Here is a 15,867-nt window from a genome sequence, read left to right on the forward strand (position 1 = left end):
CTGTTTGCACTCTAGATTATCAAGAATGTGTAAGCTTTTCAATTCTTCAGTATGGTACAATCAATCCATCTTACCGAGACCTATTACACAGTAAGAATTTAAAACAGTATGACCTGTATGTGTAAGTTGTGACGCGAAGTTTATTGTTCGTTAGTAATGTTACAAAAAAAGGACATGGATAAAATTTACATGTCTTTGCATAAAAGGTTTCCTCAAATGGGATACAGCAGAAACTAGAACAGCACTCAGTAGACAGCATACCTCCACCAGGTGAACAGTTTACGTTTTGTACCCTAGAGAAGCCCAGAAAATCACAATACAGAATCACATTTAATCAAAATCATCCGTCCACAACTTTTAGAGATAGCCTGCCCTATTTCACATATATATATATATATATATAATAATAATAATAATAATAATGCATTTATTTTATATAGCGCTTTTCAGGAAGCCCAAAGACGCTTTGACAGAGTGCAAAACATAATGCATAGCAAAACATAAAAACAATTGCAAAAAAGAAGAATCAATAGGGAAATATTCAAAGCACAAAGGAGGGAGAAGGAGAGGAGATAGTCAGGGGTTAGATGCTGTGGGTTAAATGTTGAATGCAGTGTTGAACAGGTGGGTCTTGAGTGATGTTTTGAATGTGGTGAGTGAGGAGGAGTCTCTGATGGTGTGAGGTAGCGAGTTCCAGAGGGTGGGAGCAGCGATGGAGAAGGCCCTGTCCCCCCACGATCTAAATTTGATCCGGATGGGGGGGGTCAGGAGGTTGGTACCAGCAGAGCGGAGGTTGCGGGTGGGAGTGTGTCTGGAGAGGAGGTCAGCCAGGTAGGATGGGGCCAGGTTATGGAGGGCTTTGTAGGTCAAGAGGAGGATTTTGTACTGGATTCTCTGGGAGATGGGGAGCCAGTGAAGCTTGTAAAGGACGGGGGTGATGTGGTCACGGGTCCGGGAATGGGTGAGTAGACGGGCAGCGGAGTTCTGAATGTATTGGAGTTTATTGGTGATTGTTGAGGGTGAACCATAAAGGAGGCTATTGCAGTAGTCCAGACGGGAAGTGATGAAGGCGTGGATGAGGGTTTCTGCAGCCACGGAGGAGAGGGATGGACGGAGACGGGCGATGTTTTTCAGGTGAAAGAAGGCTGTCTTTGTGATCTGTTTAGTGTATTTGTCGAAGGAGAGGGTTTGGTCAAAGATGATGCCAAGATTCCGGATGTGAGGGGAGGTGGATACTGGGAAACCGTCGATGTTGAGGGCAAAGTTATGGGTGGACTTGGTGAGCGTTTTTGGGCCAATGATGATTATTTCAGATTTATCACAGTTAAGTTTGAGGAAGTTGATTTGAAGCCAGGATTTTATTTCAGTGATGCAGTTTGTCAGGATAGAGTGGGTCGCGGTGGAGATGGACTTGGTGGAGATGAAAAGCTGGATGTCATCGGCGAAGCAGTGGAATTGGAGACCATGACGGCGGATTAAGTGACCGAGGGGGGACAGGTAAAGGATGAAGAGGAGGGGGCCAAGAACTGAACCTTGGGGGACACCTTGGGGGAGGGGAGCAGTGGGGGATTTGCAGTTATTGATGGAGATGAACTGACGTCTGTCAGAGAGGTATGATTTAATCCAAGAGAGGGCAGTGCCGGTAATGTTAAAGGTGGTTTCAAGTCGGGTGAGGAGGATGGTGTGATCGATGGTGTCAAAGGCGGCGCTGAGGTCGAGGAGGATGAGAATGTTGAGGTTGCCAGCGTCCGAGGAGAGGAGAAGGTCGTTGGTGATTTTGAGGAGAGCAGTTTCAGTACTGTGGTTGGAGCGGAATCCGGATTGGAATGTTTCATACAGGTTATTGGCAGAGAGGTGATGTTTGAGTTGAGTGGCTACAGCGCGTTCCAAAACCTTTGACAGAAAGGGTAGGTTGGAGATGGGTCTGAAGTTATTTAGGGTGTCAGGGTTTAGTCCAGGTTTTTTCAGAATGGGGGTAACAGCAGCAATTTTGAGGGATGGTGGGACAATGCCTGTAGACAGGGAGGAGTTTATTGTTGCAATGATAAGTGGAGAGAGAGCAGGAAGGGAGGCCTTGACAAAGCTGGAGGGGATGGGGTCAAGAGTGCAGGTGGCAGTTTTCATTCCGATGAGGAGTTCAGAGAGGTCAGTAGGGGAGACTGGGGAGAATTGAGACAGGGGATGGCAGGATAAGGGGGGGGCAGGTGGTTTGAGGGGGAGCGGGTGCGGCGGTGGTCAAGCTGTTGTAGATGTTTTCAATTTTGCGTTGGAAGAATGAAAGGAAGGAGATGCAGTTGTCTATTGTGAATGACTGGGTGGTGGTGTTCAGGGGGCTGAGGAGTTTGTTTATTGTAGAGAAGAGTGCTTTTGGGTTTCCGGAGCCAGAGTGGATAATTTGAGAGTAGTAGGCGGAGCGGGCGCGGGAGAGGGCATTTAATAGTGTTGTATGTGGTCCTTGTAGGCCTGGGAGTGAACTGTGAGACCTGTTTTATTGCGGAGTCTTTCAAGTTGGCGAGCACGAGTTTTCATCAGGCGAAGTTCAGGGGTAAACCAGGGAGCAGAATGGGTGAAAGAAACTGTTTTGGTTTTTATAGGCGCAAGTTGGTCAAGGCAGGAGGAGAGAGTGTGGTTGTAGTAGTCAGTGAGGTCAGAAGGGGTGTGGAGGTCAACGAAGGGAGAAGTGGACATTTTTTCTGAGAGGGTCGATGAGAATGAGGTAGGTGAAAGAGCGTTTAGCTTACGGAAGTTGATAGTGCGATAATGCCTTGGTGCTGGGGTGGGGATGTTGATGGTCAGAGTGATGGCTAGGTGGTCAGAGAGAGTGAGGTCGGAGCCAGAGAGATGGTGCAAAATTAGTCCAGTAGAGCAGACAAGGTCCAAAATGTGACCACGGTTATGGGTAGGAAAGTTGACATGTTGAGTGAGGTTAAAGCAGGTGAGTAAATCAGTGAAGTCAGTGGTTAGCGTGGAGTCAGTGGAGTCCATGTGGATATTGAAATCACCAAGGAGGAGGATTGAGGGGGAGAGGGAACATAGCTGGGTCAGAAAGTAGGAGAAGTCAGACAGGAATGATGGGTGTGGTTTGGGAGGGCGGTAGACAACAGCCATGACTGACTGTGTGTGACCAGAGAGTTTAAAAGCCAGGTGTTCAAATGATGGAGCAGATGAGATGGAGATGAGGTTGGTCTTGATGTCTTGTCGGTGAATAACGGCAATTCCACCACCTCGGCCCTCCGAGCGTGGTTTATTGATGTAAGAATATCCATTGGGTGTGGTGAGGTTGAGCGTGTAGTAGTCCAGTGGTTGTTGCCAGGTCTCAGTGAGACAGAGAAAGTCCAGTTTATTTTCCAGGATGTAGTCGTTCAGGATGAGGCATTTGTTGTTGAGGGACCGGGTATTGAACAGGGTGAGCTTGATGTTGTTTTGTACGGCGGGTATGAATCCAGGTGATTTGGCCAGGGTTCGCAGACAGGAGGTGCGATTTTGTGCGTTGTTGTGACCAGGTGTGTTGGGACGATGAGTGGGAGTGCGCTGAGCCGACCAAAGGATGGGGATGGAGTGACCTGATTGTAAATAAACAAACTTACGACCGGAGCCACGGTGAATGTACCTGGGTCGACGCAGGAGTCCATTCGATTTGATTGCAGAGATGCATGATGGGGTGGAGCGGGTTTTAAGCAGGAGAAGCCTTGCGGCGGAGTACCGCAGAGCCATGCCAGCAGGAGCGAAGGGACGAGCACGAGGCCAAGGGTGAGGAGGCGAAACAATCGTCACAACCCACGGGAGTGGGCCCGAGGAAACAGCGAAGGAGCCGAGCAGGTGAAGCCAGGAGCAGAGCCGGGACCATGCAGAGGGCAGACAGGAGCGAAGAGACGAGCACGAGGCCAAGGTTGAGGAGGCAAAGCGGCAAATGCAGCGGCAAACGCCCGCCGCCGCTAATCAAGATAAATATATATCTGCTATATTTATTTATCGTTTTTGGGCATATTTCCCAATGGTGAAGAATCACTTTAAAAAATTATACGAGCCGGATTGGGATCTTTACCAAAATTGAATCGATTCTTCCTTGTCACACTCATTCTTTTCTGAGCCAGGTGGGGTTAGGCCAGGTGGTTCAAACTCATTATTTTCTGCTAAGGATACCTGTCCACAAAGTTTTATCCAAATCCGTCCATAACGTTTTGAGGTATCCTGCTATATGTTGGTTTTAGCCCTATCACTTAATGGTGCAGAATCATGTAAAAAATTAAATAATTTTCATATCCGAATCCATCATCAGATCTTCACCAAAATCGAATCGAACCGTCCTTGTCACACACACAACCGGTCCACAAATTTTCGTCCAAATCCGTCCACAGCGTTTTGAGATATCCTGCATTATCAGATATCAGATATCAGATATCAGATATCCTGCATATCGTTTTGGCCCTATCTCCCAATGGTGAAGAATCACTTAAAAAATTATACTTGCCGGATCCAAATCCGGATCTTCACCAAAATTTAATCGTTTCGTCCTTGTCACAGATGCTACCTCTCTGCCAAATTTCGTCCGAATCTGTCCACAACCTTTTTATATATTTTGTTCACAAACAAACGGACAGACAGACAGGAGTGAAAACATAACCTCATCCACCGCCGGTGGCGGAGGTAACAAAGTCTAATGTTTCTGTCATTGCTAGTTTACTGGGTGGTGTTTTAGCAGATAAGTTATCACAACTGTTCTCATCATTTTTAAGCATGATCGAAATATGTTTGTTAGTCACAATATTGTTAGTAATGTTACAATTTGTCCATCAAGGAAAATTTGTGAACTATCCTATTTTACACACGGTTCGGTTCTTATGGTTCCATCCGCACACAGTCACATTATTAACGTAAACAAATGCATCTTTCAATTGCTCTTTTAATAGGATATCATCTATAGCCCTTTGAAAACATGAAAACCCCATTTGTAACGCCGAAATGGATTCTACGAAATTGGTACAGCCACTGACCAGACACGAAGGCCGTGTAGGGGCGGTTGGCTTCCCGTATTTGGATTTGATGATAGGTGCTACGAAGGTCCAGCGTACTGAAAACTCGATATTTAGATACTGCCCGAACCATGTCATCCATCCGAGGAAGCGGGTAGGCATCGAGTTGTGTAAAGCGATTAATCGTCTGTGAGTAGTCAACTACCATGCGTTTGCAATGGTTTGCGCTATTGACGACCAGCACTTGAGCCCGCCAGGGTGAGCAACTGGGTTTGATGACTCCCTCGAGCAAAAGACGTTTAGTCTCATCGGCGATGAACTGGACATCAGACTGCAAATACCACCTAGATTTTACGGTGACAGGGTGGCAATTCGATGCTAAGCTCGGGAACAGCGGGGGAGGTTCAATGGCCATCTTCGCTAAGCCGCATACCAAGCCCGGCACGGTGCCTACAGAGAGGGTATGAACACCACTGAACTGCATTTCTAGACGTTTATGCTGATTCAAGAAGTCATGGCCAAGAAGCATGTCCGAGCAAAGGTTCTGAAACACCATTAACTTCACATCCAAGTACGTTACATTATTGGCAATCAGCTTAACTACACAGAATCCTCGCGATCGCTGCCACAAGCCCCCTGAGGCCATGTATTCACGTTGTGTCACAGCAATGGCGGGCCACCCGTGTCGTTCGACGAGACACTGGCTGATGTAGCTTTGATCTCTTCCAGTATCGATCAGTGCTTCCACCGACTCGCCATTGATTTCCACCAGAATCACAGCCCGTGCTTGGCCGCTCAGAGCTCTCCGTGAGCCCAGAGATATGCGCGCTCCAGCGACCATCGTCCATGGATGTTTGGTCGTGGCCTTTTTTCCTGCAGTTATGGCACGTCGTTTCCCGAGCAGGGCATAACAAGCAGGGAAAAGTAGCATTTGGCAGTCGCCCCAGCAAGGGTTGCCGCGGTGCTTGGCTCGCTCTCCTCATCATCCGAGCCCTCTCCGCAGGAACCCCGGCTCGCGATAGCCCATGCGGGCGCTTGCTCGGCGGCAGATTCTGATTCTCCGCAATCATCATCGTAGGCTGTAGTACCAGCAGTTACGAATGGGCAGCTGTACGTTTCAGATCTGACTTGAGCCGACTGGAGGACTCGGGCTTGGTCGAAAGCCATTTTGAAGGTCAGCGTTTCGCTCTCGAGAAGACGCTGGCGGATAGCGGGAGACTGGAGCCCAGTTTTGAAAGTATCGCGCACTAGATCATCAGTGCACTCCAAGCCCGTGCCATCCGGGATGGCGCAGTCCTTGCCAAGCTGTCATAAGATCTGGGCATATTGCTCTAGCAATTCCGTAGTCTCCTGTCTGTGCATCGCAAGAAGGTGCCGAGCATAAATCGTGCTGCGCGGTTTAACATAGAGAGCCGTCAAGGTTGCAACGGCATCAGCATAGGTCATGCAATGGGAGACATATTCGTAGATGGTATGGGACACGTTGCAAGACAGAACGTTCAGTCTCTGGGCATCAGTAATCTCCGGGACTAGGTCTGTGTAGAGCCCTAGGTAGTGAAGCCAGTGGGTCATCTGACCGGCGGCATCGCTCGCGTTCATGTCTCTGCAGAAGCGCTCCAGCTTGATGAGCTTGTCCACCATGAACCTTGAACGTCTCAGAATCGATTTCATCAAATTGTAATGAAAATGTTTCAAGACCTCACTTCAAGATACGAGGCTTTATTGAGGCTGCAGAAGCAGCATGTCCAGAGTAGAGTGACCAGGTCTGAAACCAAATTGATGATCAGAGATCAAGCCATTGGAGAAGAGGAAAGATTTCATATCTGGAGCAATGATGGATTCCATGACTTTGCTGATAATTGGGAGAAGGCTGATTGGTCTGTAGTTGCTGGGACATGTTTTTGTACCTTTTTTGTGCAAAGCGGTGATGTTGGCAGATTTCCAAGCAGATGGCAGATGACCTTGAGCAAAAGAGAGGGTGAAGAGAACAGAGAGAGGGAGTGAAAGAGCGGAAGAACAGGATTTTAGGACCCGTGGGCTGATGCCGTCAGGTCCAGTTGCAGAATCAGAGTCGAGGATTGACAGAAACTTTTCCACCTTGTCAGGAGGAAAGGACACAGAGTCCAGGAGCAGTTGGGTACGACTGGGTACGGTGGGTACAGAGAGGGATGGGTTTTGGACACAAGATTTAGAGGCAAACACAGAGTTGAGGCATTCAGCTTTTTCACGTGCGGAGTCAGCCGTGTGGCCGTTTGAGGTTAGGGAGGGGATGGAGGGGGAACAAACACCAGAAACAGATTTGACCAGACACCACCAGGATTTGGAAGAGGGAGACAGATAAGAGGGTTCTGTCCTGAGAACGGAGAGATATTGTTTCCTGGCTCTCCTGAGGGTGGACACACACTTGTTTCGGGCTTTGTGGAAGGAAATGAGATTTCCTTCCATTGGATTTGCTTTCCAGGAGACGAAAGCAAGTTGTTTCTGGGCAATAGCCTCACCACAAGATTCCGTGTACCATGGACGGGAGGAAGGGTATGACAACTGAAGACGAGATGGGATAAATCTGTGCATGAGAGAGAGCAATTTACTTTGGAAGAATTCCCAGGATGAGTTGATGTCAGAGGCGGTGGAGATGGGAGACCAGTCCAGATGATTGATGGCTGCTTGAAGACCGTGCCAGTTGGCTTGAGAGAAATGCCAGACTCGTCGACGCTGAGGAGGCTCTCTGAGAATGGTCAGAGAGATGTCCACTTTAACAAGCACATGATCAGATGAGCCGATTGGAGCAGAAGAAGAGTAGCAGACATTTTCAGGGAAGTTAGTCATAACCAAGTCCAGAAGAGAAGATCCTCCGTTGACTGAGATTCGGGTCGGGAAATTGACAGATTGTGTCAGGCCCAGTGAGTCACAGAAGTCCTTTGCTGAAGAGCCATGGCTGGTGAGAGAGGTACCCACACCCAGCCAACTGGCATGGTGACAATTGAAATCACCACATATGAGGAAGAGAGAGTTGGGATGGGTAGATAGAAGTTGGTCCATATTATCAGACAGCGAGATGTAGATGGAGTCATCACTGTTTGGTGGACGGTACAAGACACATATGAACAAAAGGTGGGAGCGAAGGGGAAGCCATAGCCAAAGGTATTCCTGGGGGTGAGGTGGAGAGAGGGCAGTGCAGGGCGAGTGAGGAAGAGAGTTTTTTATAAAGATAGCAACCCTCCCTCCAGGACGAGGCTCAGGTCTATCATACCGGAGGAGGGAGTAACCTGGGAGAGATACCAAGGAATCAGAGACATCATGAAGGAGGAAAGTTTCTGTTAAGCAGATCACGTCTGGTTTGTCAGAAGCAACCTGTATGGAGAGATCAGTCAAGTTTGAGCGAAGGCCCCAGATGTTTGAGGTCCATACTGTTAAAGAAGAGGAAGGGGGAGCATCGGATACAGAACAGGGGGGGGGGGGGGGGGAGCGGTAGTGAAAGATGTGGAAGAGGAGGAAGAGGTAGGGAGAGCTGTTGAAGGTGTGTCAGAGATTTCAGAATAGCTTGGAGAAAGGGAAGAATGGGGCGGACAAAAGGTTTGATGGTGATTGGGTGAGGCGCAGTGAGGTGTTATTTGAGGAGGGGGAAGAGTGAGGCAGAAGGTTGAGGGAGATGAAGGTGAAAGTTGGAATGGGGAAGAAGCGGGGAGGACGCTTTGAGGAGGAGGGGTGAGAGGGGAGTCTAGGAGGGGAGGAGTGATGGAGAGTCTTGGAGGGGAGGCGTGTGGGGGGAGTTTAGGAGGGAAGGGGCAAGGGGGGAGATCTGAAAGGGATGGGTGATGGGGAAGATTTGGAGGGGAGGGGCAAGGGGGAATATTTGAAAGAGATGGGTGATGGGGAAGATATGGAGGGGAGGGGCAAGGGGGTGGATTTGGAGGGGAGGGGTGATGGGGAAGTTTTGAAGGGGAGGGGTGATGGGGAAGATTTGGAGGGGAGGGGTGAGATTGGATTTTGAAAAATGTACGATTAATGGGAAACGAACATTTATTGCAAAATGAGTTTCTTGAGACCTTCGAGTCAAAAATACGTTTGAGGACGCTGAAGGATGGGTGGAGTTCTGGAGAGTTTAGGGAATGTATGAAGGAGGCACTGTAACTGTAAGAGAAGGATTTTTTTTTTGGAATGAATAGATTTGGTGAGAAAGTCGAAAGTATCCTTTTATAGAAGAAGAAGAAAAAGGTGTTATCGTATATGACAGAATACAGTTGTTCAGGGGACAGTTGAAACATTTTTTAACGAAGTGAACATGTGATCATGAACACCGTGGTCGAAGAACGAACTAACAAATAAGAATGAACAACGGATAAGAACAGAGAAGGGATTAAAAAAAAAAATTTTTTTTTGAGTTGAGATGAAAACAGAGACAGAGACCGAACGTGAAACGTGAAAAATAGAGACCGAAAGTAATTGCGAGCACAATCGAAGAACCGCTGAGACAGAAACAAAGCCTCAAGCCAAGGTCAGACACGGTAGCCTACTAGTACTACACTAGGCCTCAGAATACGCGACACGAACTAACCAACGATTCTGTACACAGGTATGAAACACCATCACCAAGAATACTATTAAAGACACACCAATAGTTACATACACCGAAAGAAAGATACAGTTTCGACGAAAACACAATTGTGAAAAGTTACTTAACTTCGAAAGCGTGCGCAGAAGTTCAGCTTTGAAGAGACGTGACCTCCAATCTTGCGCATGATGGGCCTCTCACTTCCAAGGGCCTCTCACTCACTCACCGCAGGCAGGTTGGTGGTCTTTCCGTCTTCTACCGACTCCTCTCTGGCCTTGCCCCCCCAGCTCTCTCTGGGGGTCTGTCCCGCAAATATTCCTACAGGTCGCACAAGATCTGCCTGCAACCCTCTTATGGTTAAACTGCCAAATCAAGACTCTCTGCTCACCTTCATTCCTCTTTTCTCCCGCCTCTGGAACAAACTCCCTCACTCTCTTCAATCCCACTCCACCCTCCAGGTCTTTAAAACAGCTGTTCACCACCATCTCTTATCTTCCCCCATCCAAAACCTTGATCTTTTCTACCCCCGCTAATTTCACCCCAATTCCACTTTTTTGAAATACCAACTTCTGTCCTGGAAGTCCTTGGTGTCCTTGTGTTTTATACTTCTCCCACCCCCCCCCCTTCCCACGCCTCCTCCCCCCAAGCCCTCTCCCTCCCACACATCTCCCTGCTCTCAAATGTTGTGTGCTCTCAAGTGTTTGTGTGCTTCCCCTTCTCTCCCCATCTTGTCTTCCGCTCCCTCTTTTTATATATTTTGTTTGTCTGGTTGATTTGTTTGTGAAGTAAATGTCAGCTCTTTCACGAGCCTCGATTCAGTATACAAAAAAAAAATATAAAAAAATCGATCTTTGCATCCTACACAAAAAGGCAATAATCTCATTATTCCTACAAAGCAAATGAAAACATTATAAAGCATGTATAAATGGGTCAATCATTCTAAACATCAGTCATCGATCACAGTCTCATCTTACCAAGAAGAACCAGCGTATAGATCAGTATAACTCATTCAACAGGTAATAAACTGCCTCACTCGCACACCGAGCATTCGCCCATAAATAGGCAGGTGTGGAACTTCACGCCTACGAATGCTTTTCTTCTTCATCATTTTCACCACACAGAGTTATTGCATCTACCCGTTGTGGGACTATGCGGAGGCATATTGGCGACACAGTCGCATTGTTCTAGTTGTTAGTAATACTAGAATATGAGACCCGTCGCTTCGCTGACGGAAATATCAATCTTTGCTGTGATGGCTCATGTATGGGGGAAGAAAAAAAAAAGGTTGCTATGAGATCCTGCTCTCCGTGCAGGGATAACCAGTGTTGGCATTTGCAGTTTTGACCATACCCATTTGTCCATATACCCATAAAAAAATTTTTTGGGATCACAAACACTCCCGGGAGTTACCTAAATCCACCGTAGTTGGATTTATTGAAATCCGTTAATCCGTTCTCAAGTTATAACACGACAAACAGACAAACAAACAGACAGACAGACACGGCTACTTTTATAATATATACTGAAACGCAAAAGAAACTTACCACCTTTGAAACCTTTAAATATCAACAATAACACTGCGTGTAGTAAATGTGTGAACTTATTTGTGGAAAATAGTGTCCTCGCTGTCAGACAAAACGGTCACGGATGGTCACTTGAACCTTCAATGGTCACTTCATAGCACAGCTGTTGAACAGCCGTTTTGACTGTCAGTGATTAGCCAAGGGGTACGGGATGATTTTAATGAGCTGCACGTGATGTCTTGATATTGGCTTTAAAAAGGCCAGTGCAAAATGGGCATTTTGACCGAAAAATTTGACCATTTTGACCAACTTCAAAAAGACCGAAAACACAAAAGAAACTTACCACCTTTGAAACCTTTAAATATCAACAATAACACTGCGTATAGTAAATGTGTGAACTTATTTGTGGACAATAGTGTCCTCACTGTCAGACAAAACGGTCACGGATGGTCACTTGAACCTTCAATGGTCACTTCATAGCACAGCTGTTGAACAGCCGTTTTGACTGTCAGTGATTAGCCAAGGGGTACGGGATGATTTTAATGAACTGCACGTGATGTCTTGATATTGGCTTTAAAAAGGCCAGTGCAAAATGGGCATTTTGACCGAAACATTTGACCATTTTGACCATTTTGACCAACTTCAAAAAGACCGAAAACGCAAAAGAAACTTACCACTTGTTTGAAATGTAATAAAATTGTAACAGTTCAAAATAAAACAAACCAACAATTGCTAATTGAAACATTGGCATTTTATTGATGACATGTCAAGTTTTTGACCAAGATACACCATCTCATCAGTTTGTTCTACAGTACAGAACAGCACAGGGTGCAATGTCAGTCCCCTTTCAATAGCGTGTATGGCCACCATTGTTTTGGATACAGGCAGTGCATCGTCGGCGTATACTGCCTACCAGTCTTTGGATGGATTGCTGCTGGATTCTGTCCCACTCAGTCCTCAATGTCTGAAGCAGCTCTGCCCGTGTCCTGGCCCTGCCAACGACGCGTCTCCCAAGCTCATCCCACAGGTGCTCTATGGGATTCAGGTCAGGGGAGAGCGCAGGCCACTGCATGGTGTTGATGTTCTCGCCTTGGAGAAATGCAGTGGTAAAGCGAGCAGCATGGGGACGAGCGTTGTCATGCTGAAAGGTTCTCAGTTCTGGGTGGTCTAGCAGGAATGGCAGCAGATGAGGTCGCAGGATGTTATCCACATACCGCTGGGCGTTAAGATTCCCATCCACAACCACCAGTGGCGTCCTGTACCGGCCTGATATGGCTGCCCACACCATCACACTTGGGCCACCCCACCTGTTGGCTTGACGCACACAACAATCGGCATATCGCTCGCCAGTTCTTCTCCAGACACGCTCACGCCCATCAGGACTGTCCACACAGAACCTTGACTCTTCGCTGAAAGCGACCTCGTTCCACTGCGCCAAGGTCCACCGCTGATGCTGCTGGCACCATCTCTGACGGTTGCGGCGATGGGCAACCGTCATCACGGGGCCTCTGTATGGTCTTCTGGCAGTCAGACCATAGTCATGCAGTCGTCTTCGTGCAGTATCATTGGAGATCCGTGGGTTTGCACGCCCCAGAGTTTCTGCCGCAGTGCGGGATGCTGGACGGAATCGATCCCGCAGGTGACTTCGGACCATCTGCCTGTCCTGCCTTGCAGTGGTGACTCTTGGCCTCCCTGATCGAGGTCTGTCATCTGCAGAGTTGTGGAGGGTGTCTCTGTCCACCAGGGCCGATATCGTCTGGTGTGAACAGCCAAGGCGACGTGCCACCTCACGGTAGTTCAGTCCGCCTTGCAGCATGCCCAGGGCACGCTGCCGTTGATCCCTTGACAATCGTGGCATGTTGATTGAAATGCCCATTTTGCACTGGCCTTTTTAAAGCCAATATCAAGACATCACGTGCAGCTCATTAAAATCATCCCGTACCCCTTGGCTAATCACTGACAGTCAAAACGGCTGTTCAACAGCTGTGCTATGAAGTGACCATTGAAGGTTCAAGTGACCATCCGTGACTGTTTTATCTGACAGTGAGGACACTATTGTCCACAAATAAGTTCACACATTTACTATACGCAGTGTTATTGTTGATATTTAAAGGTTTCAAAGGTGGTAAGTTTCTTTTGCGTTTCAGTATAGATTACATGGGTAAAGAAGGGGTCTACATTTGACTAAGTCTGTGGTCTTAATCCATCAGAATCACAAATTTTGACTATTGGAGCTGACACCAATGCATAAATCTGATTTAATTGACTTGATAAATGGATTCTTCCTCATTCAGTGATGAATCCAAGTATTAGTATGTTTTACTACATGATTTCATGTTGAAACATTGATGGTGCAAAATTTGATTTTTGGCATAGTTTGTCCAAAGACATGACCAGCCGAGCTTTTTTTTTCAGAAGCCTTGTTGTACAAGCTTATGCTATCATGTAAAGCCAATTTCTACTGAAAAACACAATTCCCCATTTTAAGATCATGTCCACCTCTTCATGTAATTGCCCTTTTCTGAAAAATCTGAAACTTCATATGTCTGATCTACTATCTGATGTGAGTGAATAATTAAACTTATGATGTTATCGGTCATATGGTCTGGTGGCCATATTGAATTGAAAATAAATAAAACAACCACAAAACCAACCACTTCTCCTGAACCACTTAACAGAACGATGCGAAACTTTATACATATAATCGACGAGCCATTTGAAATATAGTTTGAAATTTCTTTCATATTCATCTTCATTGATGCAGTTAGTCTTAATGAACACAAAAGTGGTGGATAAATATTCTCATAACCAATGAAGCTATGGATAATGACAATGTATGTGACATAATAAGGTGCATGGATGATAGATATGTGGGACATTATAGTAGTGTTCTATAATAGTAGCATGTCCAGTTAACGATGGTAATTTTGCTCAGAATGAGCATTGGAGGCGAGACTATGCAGTATACTGAGTGCGGTTCTAGTTATGAACTGGTTTCACCTTTCTTTACTATGGCATTCTCCTTGTCTTGCCCTGTCCCAAAAACTCTACCCTGGACTCCACAAAAAACTCCACTTTCATCCCCCCATTCCCTTCCTTATGTAATGTTAAGGTGGGAGATTCATGGATTGAGATTGAGGTTACTTTCACGAAGAATAAGCATAGAAAAAAGGCCAAGTACAATGTGAACATGTTCTGTTCCTGTCTCCTTAAATATAGCATTATTCAGCTTAAAATATTTCGACACCATTCACAAATTTCCATCTTTCACCACCTGATGATATTTTTACCGAGGTGGAAAAATATTTTTAAAGAAACATGCAAAGAATGAGAAATTCTTGCTTTTTCGGAGGATGGGTTTGAATTTGCATGTATGTAATATATATGTGCCAAATGCAGCTTTTTAAATCTGTGTGAAGGTTATTTGCTAAACATGTATGTTTGTTCAACTAAAACTTTGACCCTCCCACCCTTTCCCACCATCTTCATTCCACAGTGCTGTAGGCTACATTGAACTTTGAAACGATGTTGTTTCTCTGATAAGAATTCTGCTGCCACCCCAGATATCAAAAGGAAAATTTCAGGCCTAACAGCTCTTCATCAAAAACCTCAACAAACTGCACTAATGGATGATGTCACCCCAGCTAACCCTGAGAGTACTTTAATGCTCATATTGGATCAATATCATGGCTATGAAAAGAAATTCTGCCAAGCCTTCCAATCTGTTAACATTAAGCCACCTTGCTCACTCGACGATACACATAAAAAGAACAAACTGCAGACGCAGAGGAAGTTATGGGTTTGTTTGCACTCACTTTGTAATGACGAAGTTACAAACTGCCTTGTCAGGTGGCATATGTTAGCAGCCCATGTAGCTTTGAGGAAGTAGAGATGACTGACTGCCTTCAGATGAATGGTCCTTGGAATGCATTGGTTTATCAGGGGTTGTACTTTATTAATTTTTTTCTTTATATTATTTTACCTTTTTATTTTTATTTTAAGCCTGGTGTTGGCTTAGCGGTTTGGGTGCCGGCTTGGGATCCTCGGATCCTGGGTTCGAATCCCGGTCGATCGCTGAATTAACGCCAGGGGGGTTGACTCAGCCTGTCATCCTTCCGAGGTCGGCAAATTGAGTACCAGTTCACTGGTAATTCCGTGTGTGTCGCAAGAGGCGACTAATAGGGTTGGTGGCAGGAAGGGCACCCGGCCATAAAACATTGCTTCAAAAAGGGGAACATGGTGCCCGAAAAAGGCCAACCCCTGCTCTGCAGTGAAAAATGGCCTCTAAAAGTGGTTCTTTCTTTGTATTATTTTACCTTTTTCTACAACTTTTCTGTTTACCAACAAGGTCCTGCGTGCTTAGAACAAAAGCAAACAAATACATTGTCTATTGGGGATGCACTTTGATTGGCTAAGATGGTTGTGTTGTGTGTAGATTAAAGCTTACAAACACACCACAGGGATGAGGGGCAAGATACGCTGAGAGTATCGTGGCTCACCTGTCGCTCCTCCAAACATGCAGACCTATTTCCAAAAGTGCCACCTACCATACTTTTATGATGACAGAAGCACCCCGAAGAATGACGTAATGGTTTGGAGAAATCAGGCAATGATGTGAGGAGAAAGCATACTCTGGTGGCTGAATTGCTGTAAGGAAAGGTTTTGTGAGCCATCAAGAATGGTGATCAGAGAGGTAAGTGGCAACAGAGAAGACCATACCATATTTTGGAGCACCATAGAGCAGGCTGGTCTGAAGCGTTTGTGCAATAAGGCTTTGGATGAACCCAGTTGAACCCAACGATGGGTTGAACTACATGAA

The 15,867-nt window shown here is 46.3% G+C and overlaps 1 protein-coding gene across 1 annotated transcript in view; it reads left to right on the top strand.

The window, feature by feature from the left end:
* The window catches only part of LOC137436175 (contactin-1), a 202,195-nt gene that overhangs the window by 15,844 nt on the left and 170,484 nt on the right, over positions 1-15,867 (top strand). The window lies entirely within an intron of this gene.

The sequence above is a fragment of the Myxine glutinosa genome, chromosome 11 (genome assembly GCF_964187855.1).
Source record: "Myxine glutinosa chromosome 11, kmMyxGlut1.1, whole genome shotgun sequence".
In the NCBI taxonomy this organism is placed as follows: domain Eukaryota; kingdom Metazoa; phylum Chordata; class Myxini; order Myxiniformes; family Myxinidae; genus Myxine; species Myxine glutinosa.